Raw genomic sequence first — 4,451 nt, 5'->3', positions numbered from 1 at the left:
AAGCAGGAAAACTATCATGTGTAGAAGGAAACACATATGACAAACCCAAAGCATAGCACTAGTTTAAGATATCTAATTTATGGATTTAATATATCTGTTGCAACTTAGATTTTGAAAGGAGACATTTCTGTATGTGATTGTAATATATAAAATTCACCTGCTAAATAATGTGCAAGTATTCTTGCTAAGTTTTTTTGAAAGGTTACTTTTCTAAGGAGCCAAGTACAACATAAAGAGTTTCTAAAATAGTAAAAAGATAAAATTTAATTTAAAATCAGAACAGCAATATGTTCTGGTATGTTGTGACACTTCTTTAAAATATTTTATATAATACATTTTATTCTTACTCACTATCTGAATGTAACTTTGGGTATCACAGTTACTATGTGAAATTGTGACTCAGTATTTGAGAAAAGCTGGAGTCAGGCTTTTCAGAGACAAGGCTTCTGCTTTACATGGAGCCAAAGTGAAGCAGGAATTCCATCAGGCAGATGAGAATGACTAAATGGTGATGATGTATTTTTATTATGATGAGGCTCTTGCTTGTGATACATTTAACCATATGTGGCCAGGCAACTCACTGGAGATTTATCCAGCTTTGATACCAAGTCAAGTACCTGGGATAGATTCAGGCATGATGTAGTGTAAAAAAGCTTTGTTCTCTTGCAAAAATAGGTGTCTAAAGCTTTGGATACTGTAATTTAGCAGAAGTACTGACAAGGTGGTAGAAATAAGTCTTCAGTTCTGAACACAATCAAATGTGTATTGCCATGATGTCAGTTGCTGGTAAGTTGCCTTATTCTCCTTTTATGCATTTTTCAGTGTGCTTGAGCTGAGGGCCAGAAAGTGCTGATCTGACCTCAGTGAAAGTGTTTTAAAGGCACTGCTGCCAGTGGGTGTGAGTTTAGAGCCAGGGCAGGAGTAGCTCAGGCAGTTCAGTGGATGGTGTCCTACCAGTTACCTCCCAAACCTGATGGTGTTCACTTGCTTGCCTGTCACCTTAGGGAAGGGACCTGCTGCCTTTACAAAGTGAGAGTGCACCATTTTTCATGTGGATAATGATTCTGGCAATTAACAGCGAGGGCTAATAATTTCCTACCCCTACTAGGGGCATAAAAATGCATTCTAAGTAGATATGGATTTTTTTTTTAAATAGGGAATAGTAATCTGGAGAAGCAGCAAGAAGCTGTAAGGTCCTGCACACTCAGGTTTCAGAACCTATTTCTGATGTTTAAAAAGCTGTAAAGTACAAATGTGTAGTTAAGCCACTGGCTATAGTATTATGTAGTAATATTACAAATAATCTCCAAGAGAAGATGGGATTTTTGGTGTTTAATACTCAGTTTTCTTACACTTGTGTTTTATGTCTGGGTAGTGATGACCTAGGCCATAAATATATTTATAATCATCCAGTAGTTTCTATTGATTCTCAGTTCTTGAGCACATGACTTGCTGTGCTTACTGAGTCGATGATTCCCGGAAATGCAGGCACAGATTCCATAAACTTTCTGTAAGCTGTCCTTTATTCCTGGACTCTGTGTTTATCTGGATGTAAGTGCTTGCTTCAATGCTTGCTTTGTGACACTTGTCTTCTCTGCTGTGCCATTTGAATCTGCTCATTGATAGTTTGTCCTTAACAAGATATCTTTGTGTTGTGGCCTAGAGAATTGCACTCAAAAATTCAGATTTTTTTCCCAGGAAATAAAACTGAAGCCATTGTCTAGAAGGGACATAACTGAAGCACAAGTGAATGGTGCCTCAATGGCTGTAACACAGTTTCTAGCTGAAATGGGCAGAAACTGCCAAAAAACTGGTGTTGAAATGAATTCTTAAACACAGAAACATTTAAAGCAGTGAATGTGAGAAGACTCAAGAGTGGTGAAGTTGTTACTCTGTGGCACAGCAATATTGCCTCTGCTCTCATGGGGCAGGGCTGCTTTGCTTTCCTGTTTCCATTTAAAATGTGTTTGCTTCTTCACATTTACAAATTAAATTTAAAATGTGACCTTTTAGATCCCTGTTCAGATGAATGCTTGATTATCACTGTAATGTGTGTAGGGCTGTTTGGTTTTTATTTACATATTCTCTAAGAGTTTCTTCTTGTTTAATGTAGGGAGTGGAGAATAAAAAATTCTTCTCAAGCTGCCCAGCATTTGGGGTGACCCTGGCTTTTCCAATAAACGCTGCCAGTTGGATAAAAGGTGTTTGAGGGCTTGTTTCTCTTAATTTATTTTTTTAAAATTTGTCTTCATTCTTTTCAGCCCAGATTCCTTTAGTTCTAATGGGTGATGAAAAGAAGAAACTCATTAGTAGTTTTCTTAAAAGCTGAAGGACCACAATGTAAATCCTCATTTTAGGTTCCAGAGTTTCCTATCAGTTCTTGTTGGTAAAGCAAAGCCTGTGACACACTGGCAGGACAGGCCATTAGGAGTGCTCATGATGAAGGTGCACCTCACTTGGGAGTTTTTAAATTAGCAAATTGATGAGAAATACTTAAATTTTGGTGTCACATCGGTGGGTGGCTTTTTCCAGTGCAGAACTCAGCTGAATGCCTCTGTGTAGTGTGCAATTGTATGTGTCAGTCTGTTGTGATGGATAAAATGTATGTAAATATTAACTCTTTGCTAATTACTCCAGTTATTAGGGAAATTATCTTAACTTCTTAAAAATATATTCTAGGTGGCCAATTTGTACTTTTCTCCCAGTGTCCTGTACAGCTGTTTTGTCTGTATTTCCTTTAGAATGATGGTGTTTCACATGTACTAGACAGACAAGCATAATTTAATTTATAGCTGCTCATTTAACACCTGTAATGCTTTCTCTGTATTTACAGTTCTAGTCAGCTTTAGTGCACCATTCCTAGTTATTAGCAGGTGTTGGCCTTTTTGTAATTTCTCAGTGCAGTTGTATCAATGGAATGCATTTGGACACATGTTTCAGAAATTGCTTATGACTTTGTTTCTGAAACACTATTAAATCACGAGGAGTAAAAGGGGATATAATCTGTTAATTTACATTGGGAAAGTAAAATGGTTTTTCTGGGAGGTTTATTGACAGTTTTCACCTGCTGCTTTAAAACATGTTTGGTTCCCCCCCCTAAAAAATGCCATTTTCTCTTTGAATATGTAGTGAAAACAAGTGTTTTCAAGTTGGCTTAATAATGAACTTTTCTTCATATTCAGTCTTGTGTTCTTTTTTCGTCTTTATCCAAGAATAGGAGTGCAGTCTGCCTGTACATTCAAATGTAGGTTTTAGTATTCAAATAGAAATAAATTGAAGAGAACAAATAGAAATGCTGCAAACAACTTACCCAAAAAATGTAGTAAACTGCTCAAAAGCACCATGTGCAGTGTAATGAAGAGAAATGTTACCAGCTACGTACTGTGCTTTTAAAATGTACAACACAAATCCTCCTGCTAACTACTGCAGTTAAGGGAAACAGAGTTTTATTTTCATCAGAAGCTTTGGCAGTGAAATGTCAGCAGCAGACAGGGTTGTAGTGCAGCTGGGTGGTTCTGAATAGAATATCAGAGCACAGGCCTGAACTCTGTTCTTGTGCTGGCCTGGAAGGTGCTGCTGGTCACATCAGCTTCCCTTCTCATGACACACTTCCAGTTCTCTGAAAGGCAGGACTCTGTTAACTTTCTTTTCTCTATTTCAAAATCCACTGAGGTTTATCAATAAAAAGGCCCACACTGCTCTGACATTTATGATGCCAGTTTTGAGACCTATTCTGGGTATTTTATTATCACCATAAAGAGGAGGACCTTGAAATGCAATTGCAGTTGTTTTTTAAGGTGAGGGGGCTGAAGGATTAAGGATCTGTAATTAATTGGAGGAGGAAAGCTGTGTCACATCTTAGCATTTATTTTTGTCATATGGAGGTAATATATGACATGAGGGCCACATTATCTGGATTTTGCAAGCATTTACTCCATCACAGAATCTATTAAGAATGAAACCCCAAAAAGTGGTGTCATGTATCATAGTAGCCAGATGAATCATTGATAATGTAAAATCCAAAAAAAACCAAACCTCACTCAAAACCATTTTTGACCAGAAAATCCCAACTTTCTTGAGAAATTGCTAATTGGCAGTAATTCTAATGGCTCCAAGAGCTCTTAAAATTTGCTCCTGGAAGCAATTGGATTAATGCCCAGATTACCCTTGGTCACTAAAAAGAAGAGTTGTGATCAGTTTGCAGATCGTGGTCTGGCTCCTCATCTGCAGATATATTGTGTAAGGCCCCAAATGTCTAAGGGCAGGTCAGGCTGTATTTTTGAGGCACAGAGGACCTTTTAGTGTGACTGTTTTTATCATGAGGCCTTCTGAAATATTATTCTTACTTTTTTTTTTTTATTTTCTGAATGAGTAGTGGTGGAGACTTGGGATCGAGGTGTTTTCAGTGGCTGCTGTCACTAACGCCAGGCTCTGATAAAGCTGTTACTTTT

The 4,451-nt window shown here is 37.6% G+C and overlaps 1 protein-coding gene across 1 annotated transcript in view; it reads left to right on the top strand.

Moving 5' to 3' along the window:
• The window catches only part of CDC73 (cell division cycle 73), a 101,487-nt gene that overhangs the window by 89,087 nt on the left and 7,949 nt on the right, over window positions 1–4,451 (top strand). The window lies entirely within an intron of this gene.

This window comes from Geospiza fortis, unplaced genomic scaffold, assembly GCF_000277835.1.
Source record: "Geospiza fortis unplaced genomic scaffold, GeoFor_1.0 scaffold229, whole genome shotgun sequence".
NCBI lineage: Eukaryota > Metazoa > Chordata > Aves > Passeriformes > Thraupidae > Geospiza > Geospiza fortis.
Note: the sequence above shows the minus strand (reverse complement) of the source record. Positions and strands in the feature narration are given on the sequence as shown.